The sequence below is a fragment of the Aegilops tauschii genome, chromosome 2 (assembly GCF_002575655.3).
Source record: "Aegilops tauschii subsp. strangulata cultivar AL8/78 chromosome 2, Aet v6.0, whole genome shotgun sequence".
Taxonomy (NCBI): domain Eukaryota; kingdom Viridiplantae; phylum Streptophyta; class Magnoliopsida; order Poales; family Poaceae; genus Aegilops; species Aegilops tauschii.
Genome location: NC_053036.3, coordinates 12838179 through 12845712, shown reverse-complemented (window position 1 = coordinate 12845712; position 7534 = coordinate 12838179). Strand labels below are relative to the sequence as shown.

Here is a 7534-nt window from a genome sequence, read left to right as displayed (position 1 = left end):
GTCATCATAGACACCGCCACCAGGGAATCCAACTCGACTACGATGGGAAGATCTGTCCGCTGAATCGCTGAAGAAAGCCCCTCCGTACAAGCACAAAGCTCCGATTCCAAAGCGTCCCTGCAGGAAAACACCGTCCGTCCTTTGACCCCGATCAGACAGCTTGGTGGGCATAGGGTCAGCTCCCCACGGGCCGCGCGATCTTCTCCACACTTTTCTGTATTGTTTCAAGAGAGAAGAGATGCAGATCGAAATGGGTCCCATGGTTATATGGGACTGGAGCAGGAGCACCGGCAGAGATTGGTTGGATATTTTATCTGCGTCCCCATCCCAGAGGGTCACATCGACTTCTTTGTGAGTCCGGTCGTGAGACGTGTGGGACTATTGCTCACCGTGTCCGCCGCCCATCGGCTATCCACAAGTTAAGACCCAGCGGCAAGTAGTGCATGCCCATTCACCCTCACATCAACCGCGTCCGCACCGCTGCGTTGACGAGCCACGTCGCTCCTCCTCCTCCTGGTTAGTGCGCTCGCCATTGCTCAACCTCCCCTCAGTCTATTATCACTGCTAGCTTCGATCCACAGCTTGCTACGTGCTAGTGTCTAGAGACACCCCTATTCAACCCAAACTAGTATCTGTTCCTCTTCATGCTGCACTTCGGGATCTGATTTGTGTGCAAGAGCTCGGGTAATCTGTTGTGCATCTAGCAGGGCGCGTGGTAAGACACCTGCAGGGAGCAGCAGGGGTTCGAGATGTTTTTCTAATTTATTTTTTGTTCAGAGGAGAAGTTAATTAAGTCCCCAATGAAATTCGTGTTTTCCTTTTTGTAGCAGGAAGATGAGTCATGCGAGTGTTCTGCCAAGGCATCTCTCGTATGATTTGTTAGGAGAAATTACTAATGGTTTCTCCAAAGACCGGGAGCTTGGTAGGGGCAGCTACGCCACAGTCTATCTGGTACAATTAATTAGTACTCCTCAATTGTAGAATTAATTCTCCAAGGAGTATGTTATTTCCAGTTACATTTCATACTCTACAACTGTAGATGGACGGAAGGTGGTGGTGCAAAACTTCTGAATTGAGACAATCCATATTATACAAAACCAACGAATCATTATTTAGATTTGTTTTTTCAGAAACCTCTCGTAAATGGTGGTGTTTCCTTTTGGATAAAAGGTGCATTTTATTGGTTCAAAATAGAGTATTAAAACAATACAAACACAATAAGCACACACTCAACATCTGCATAGCTATTAGGATGCACATAGCCAACACATAAAAAACACGCCGGCATATAACAAGGTCATATAAGGTTTTTTTCATAACAAAGTCATGTAAGACAAAAGTTATATGTAGGCGAATGAAAAAGAAAGGGAAATCATAACTGGCGAAGAGGGCGACCCTGACGAAGGCCCTCCACACCATCGAGGGAACGCCACCTTAAATGGCTGCATGCTTTCATTGTCTGGCATTTCATGGCGAACTCTTGTTTTTTTAGCGGTGGGACTCCTACCACTTGGCTGTAGAGTGTGCTTGTGACCATTTGTGTTAAAACTGATATATTATTTATAAAATAGCATTTTTGAAAGTTTTAGTTTTTTAATTCACCCTGAAAACATTCTTTTTTTACTTTCTCACGGAACAGTTTTATCATAAGTGGATGGCATTTTTATTATTAGAGGATTACATTTTGATTATTGAGAGAATGTCAGTTCTGTTTTCAACGACGTGACAGTTTTATTAATTAGAAGATGGCATTTTTATAGGGTGTGAGGTGTTCAACAGGGTGTGAATAAAGATGGGAAAAGATTGCTGTGAAGGCATGAACCTCTCTGGCCGAGGCGATCGTTTGTAGTGGTGGGTGTCATCGCCTTCCCGCCACTGGTGACAGTCCACCTATAAGCAGCTTTTCAGCAGTGTGTGTCGGCATGCATGCCAAGAAATCAAAGTCAATCACCTCTCTGGCCGAAGCTCCACCTTACTGCAGTACGGTGTGTCATCTCTATGTAAACCACAACCTACATCTGTTTTAATTTAATACGACTATGTGTGTTTCAACTCTCCCTAGCTATCTTTTGTTTTGAGAACTGCTGATTTTAGAAGCCCGACGAATCGAGATAGGATTGTTGTAGAGACATGGCAACATAATCATACATGAAGGGGAGTAGCTGATACCTAAAAGATTGGACCTAGATGTTTGATGAAAAGTTGAACGACTAGAATATAAACACAAAAGACCGGGGAACTTTCTTACAGAACCGATAGATAGGCAGGCCAGGGAACTTTCTTACAGAAGCGATAGATAGGCATAGGCTGGATAAGTTACGGGAGAAGGCCTCCCCTCCCGATCCAGATCCCTCCGCCTGAGCCTCCCCTTCCGATCTAGATCCCTCCGCCTCCGCCTCCCCTCCCCTCTGCCTCCCCTCCCGCCGTCGCCGGATCTCGGCCGGGCAAAGGCCGTGCGGGGGAATGATGGCGGCGGCGGGGCGTCCCTCCGTCGCGGCTTGGAGGCGTGGCTGTGATGGTGGATCTTGGGCGGGCGCCTCCGGACAACGTGTGTGTGGCCATGGCGCCGGTCACGCAGCAATGTAACCTCCTCTATCTTTGGCTGTCTTCATCGTCGGTCCAAACGGATCTGATCGGCGGGTGTTGCCTTGCGGTGGCTTCCCGGCGGCGGGTCAAGTGGAGGAGGAGATGGTGGCCTAACTACTGAAGTGGGTGAGGATGCCACCATAGTTGGCGGCGCCCGTGGGTGTCGTTCTCCTCGTTGGACACGATGGTGGGGGCGTCCCTCGCTCTATCATTTCTGGGGGAGACCTCCGATCTGGAGGAGGCTACCATTGACGGCGGCGCCCATGGGCGTCGTAGCCCTCGTTGAGGGCCCTCTTGGATCGGATGATGGCGACGTCTTCGTCGTCACCCCTGTGGGGACATCATCTTTGGAGACATTCATCGGCTGGATGGACATGTGGACGGCTTAGTGGTTGGGCGTCGGTAGGTGGTGGAGCAGCGCTTCATCCTACACATCGATGGCGGCGGATCTCGGCGGCATGGCGCAGTGGAGACTCGGCGTCCGATGGGTGGCGATGGACTCATGCAGGAGGACGACGCTGTCTGGCGTCATGGTGGAATCGATGGCAGAGAGGCCTGGCAAGGTCGATGTGTCAGTATCTGATCTGAGGATGAATCGATGGATGAAGGAGGTGAAAGCCCTTGCTGCATGCGCATGTGTTGCCCACTGAAAGTGCGCCGGACCGGTGTGTAACCCAGTCCAGGTATTGTGGCTTGGATGGGGCATCCGACATTAGATTTTAGGTGTTGGTGCGATGTCTGTTTGGTATTAGGTTCGGACATTCGGCACCCCATCATCACAGGGATAGGAGTAGCGACAGGTATTGCCAAGATGATGGCTTCAGGCTTACTGATGTATTACCTTGTAAGGGCTTTGTGAATAATTAATAAAATGACTGCATGCATCGCCCAAATGCAGAGGCCAGGGTACATCCTTCTTTTCGGAAAAAACAACAACATTAAATAATGCAATTTTAAAGCATAAGTCGGGGAGCGGAAGGGGGCGCTGCGAGAGACGTCGAGCAAGGTTTTCTCTTCTGAGAAGGAGCAAGTTTATGTGCATGAAGGTGGAATGCTCTCAGTGGCACCCAAAAAAAGCAATCGAAGTAAAGGGGAAATAGAGATATTGCTGGGGTAATTTCCGCTGCTATGCTTGTTCTGTAAAACGAAAGTCAAAGTAATCCATTCATGGCTTGCTGCAAGAGACAAAATCATTCAAGAAAGAATTTACAACAAGAACGAAAGATGATTAATTTGTTGTTAGTAAGGGCCCCTCAAGCTCTCATCACATGACATCACTATAATTTTCTAAAACTTTTCTCTTACTTCACTTTTATTTATGTCTTCTTTTTTTTATAGTTTCTTCATATTTTTATTTTATTTTATTTTATTTCTATAAGATAAGTAGATGTAGACCCGTGCGGCCGGTGGGTGTGCAGCTGTAGTTGGGCACGACCGACGAGCATGCAGCTGTAGTTACACGCTGCCGGCTAACATGCAAGTGTAGTTACACACGATTATCGTGCATCTAACTCTAGTCTCTAGCTACAAACGGGCTAGCGATAGTTACACACGATTATGGTGCATCTAACTCTACCTACAAACTGGCTAGCGATGAATGTAAATCATACACCAAATGTGCTATACCGTAAAACTTTCTTTAAACAGGAATAATAGTTCATATTCCGAGCTCATCTTGGGGCGTACCAAACAATAACAGATGGTCATTTCATCATGTCGAGCGTGAATTTAGTTAATTCTCGTCTAGACAAGAATTAGCAAATCCATAGTATTTATTGGATGCAACTAGGTAGAATCACACGTGCATGAAAATGGAGAAACGAGAAAGGTAAATGTTTGGAGACGGTGTGCCGGCGGAAGCTTCGGCCGGTCCAGTCCACGCGCGCATGCGCGACCCACTCGCGAGCAACCACGTGGCGCGGTGGACCCGAGTTGACTAGTCCTCCTGCGTTATACCGCGGATCTCGCCTCATCCCCGTCTCGCAGCTCCGCGGATCTCGCCCCATCCTCGTCTCCTGCGCCCATCGTTGCAGCACGCAGCGCCGACGCCCGCATCTCCTGCCTACATCACTGCAACGCTTGAGGAGCTCACCGTCGGCCATGGAAGATCGAATCCCCGCGCGGCCATGGATGTAGATCTCACCCCGTTCGCCATTGGATGCAGCAAGGCCGTTGACCAATTCCATTCCCGCCGGTTGCAACTCCCACACGCATCGTGCTTCTGCCTCGCCGCCGGCGAGCCGGGCGGGCGATGGGCAACACCAGAGGCTTCTGCAGAAATCGTCGCACCCCCTCATGTTGCAACCGTTTACAAAAAAGCTTCATCCCCCTTAATGGAAAGCTTCAACCGGATGTTGAGAAAGCTACAAGCTGTCAGCGCCATCGCCAGAAAGCTACAACCGTTGACATGAAATGCTACAACCTTCAATGAAAAAAGCTTCAACCCAAACGACACAAAAAGCCTTACCCAAGCGCTGCTAAAAAGAAAATAGCTACAACCATTGATAGAAAAGCTTCAACTGTAGTTGGAAAAAGCTCCAACCATTGAGAGAAAGCTACAACTAGACACCATGCAAATTAGAAAAGTTGCAACCGCTAACAGAAATGCTTCAATTGTAACGGCATTTTGCTACGACCGTGTGACATTTTCAATGCCGGTTGTAGCTTTTGCAACGGCCGGTTGTAGCTTTTTCGTTTGTCGTCCATGGCTTACGGCTTCAGTTGAAGCTTTTTCCATTGTCGGATGAAGCTTTTTTCGTGGCCAGATGAAGCTTTTTTTGTCACCGGTTGTAACTTTTCTTTGGTCGTTCATAGTTTTCCGTCATACGATTTGAAACTTTTCCCATAGCTGGTTGAAGCTTTTTTCGTCACCGATTATAGCTTTTTTCGTTGTAGGTTGCAGCACTGGGCATCTCCCTGGGCGCTCGATTTTTTTGTTGCAAGCGGGGGATGAGCGCCGGCGAGCACACCGGTGAGCTCCAGTCGTCGCCATCGGAGCTACAACGGTTGCCACGGGAAGCTACAACTGCATGAGTGGGCTGTTGCATGGGCGAAGCCGGTGACGAGGACGGCCGCCGAGGGCTGGGACCGGTGACCAGGGCGGCCGGCGAAGATGGGCGGCGATCAGAGACGGGGAGGGCAGGCGAGGAGGTGGCGACGAGGGGGAAACGCGTGCAGCCGGCAGGACGGGGTTCCTTTTTCCGTCCGCGCTCGCGAGAGGAAGAAGACGACCTGATTTGGATAAAGATCCAACGGATCGGGACGGGCCGATCTGACAGCTAGGGTCGGACCGGCCGAAGCGTTCGGCCGGTGCGCCGGCGCCCAGCATCGCCCAACGAGAAAACACGTACACAGGATCACGGGTTTTCAAAGAAATTAAGTGCGTCGTGTGACAAGCGCGGAGAGTGGCTTCTTCATTAACTTTACGAAGCCGTCGGGCAGCTCCGTCATGTCGACACCGCTGCTGCCGTCTTCGGCCGATTGCGCAAAGTCGAATTCATGGACGATCGCCGCCAAGAAGCACTTGACGTGCAGTTCCTATGTCCGGCACCGAACGGCATCATCCTGATCGCCTTAGGGCCCGGGGCCGGCCCAACGTCCTCCGCCTCGCCGCCGGCAAGGAACCGCTCCGGCCAGAACTTGTCAGGATCTGTCCACGTCTTTCGGTTTCTTCCCATGTCACCTAGATTGAACACGACCTTCAGGCCGTCCGCTGGCACAGGGAAGGTCACGCCGCCGATTTCTTTGGCGCCCTCGCCATGGGCGCTGCGCAAGATGAACGGCACCGGCGGGTGCATGCGGAGGGTCTCTAGCACCACGGCGTTCAGATACGGCATGCTGCCGCTGCGAAGGCTCTTGCTGGAGAGTATCCCGCCAGAGGCGTTTGCCTCACCGTCAATCTCGCGGCGCAGCTTGTCCTGGACCTCCGGCTGGTCGATGAGGTGGGCAAGGGTCCACTCGATGCACGTTGCAGTTGACCCCGTGGCTGCGCCAAGGAACTCGAACACAAGGGCCACCAGCTCGCCACGTCGAGGAGCCACCCACACCTCAGTTTTTTTTTCTTCTGAAAACTCAGAGGAGAACTGCAGCGGACACCCAGTCCTTTGAGCCGACTATAGGGCCCCTTATGTACAGTCCTTTGAATCGGTAGGGAACCCATCAGAGCTAGCTACTTTATTACTCTGTCTCATAATACAAGAGTGTTTTGACACTAGTGTACATAGTATCAAAAATGTTGTTATAGTATGGGATGGAGGGGTAGTAGCCATGCCCAAAACAATAGCTTTAGGTTCTTCTTGTAAGGTAAACATATAGACAAGGAAATTTCCAGCAGGCTCACTTCTAGTCACTCCTCTTGTGTCAAGAGCTATGTAGATTGCTCTGACACGCTTGTTCTGATTAAGAACGGTAAAACTGGACTACTTCCCAGCCCTCTCACGCCCCTAGCCGTTTCGTTCGTCTGATCTCCTAGTTCGCTCGTTTGTGGTAGTTCGATGTAATTCTAAGTTACAAACTGGGCTAGCTTTCCTTGAGGGACGCTACTTCAGTAGAAAAATAGGAGATCGGGGGGTTAACTAGGCTCTGGACTGCACCAAATAATGGAGAAACCACCATAATAACCTATTGCTTACAGTAAAAAAAATCATAGAACGCGACGATATTTTTTGTTGCATCTATTTGTATGCAGTTACTAATGAATATGAATGTATCCAAGCAAAATACAATACACATGAAATAAAGTCTTGTCATATAATATTTAGCATGCCATGAGTACCGTACTTGAAGGAACATAATGGTGCAACGTAGGGCAGCTCCAATCCTGACCTGCAAACTGGACATCACATCCGTCCGCGGACAACGGGGCCATTCCACGGACAATGATGCAGGAGCTGGACATCCAACGCTACTCGCATACATTCCAAACCACATTTCAACTAACCAGATGAAA

The 7534-nt window shown here is 49.8% G+C and overlaps 1 long non-coding RNA gene across 2 annotated transcripts; it reads left to right on the top strand.

The window, feature by feature from the left end:
• The first annotated feature begins 411 nt into the window (after positions 1–411).
• On the top strand, positions 412–2061 carry LOC120974353 (uncharacterized). Of its 2 annotated transcripts, none has more exons than XR_005769754.2 (3): positions 412–715; positions 828–951; positions 1761–2061. It is a non-coding gene; the product is annotated as an uncharacterized lncRNA (long non-coding RNA). The 2 variants fall into 2 exon arrangements; XR_005769753.2 differs by having other exon boundaries at positions 418–516.
• Positions 2062–7534: the final 5473 nt, after the last annotated feature.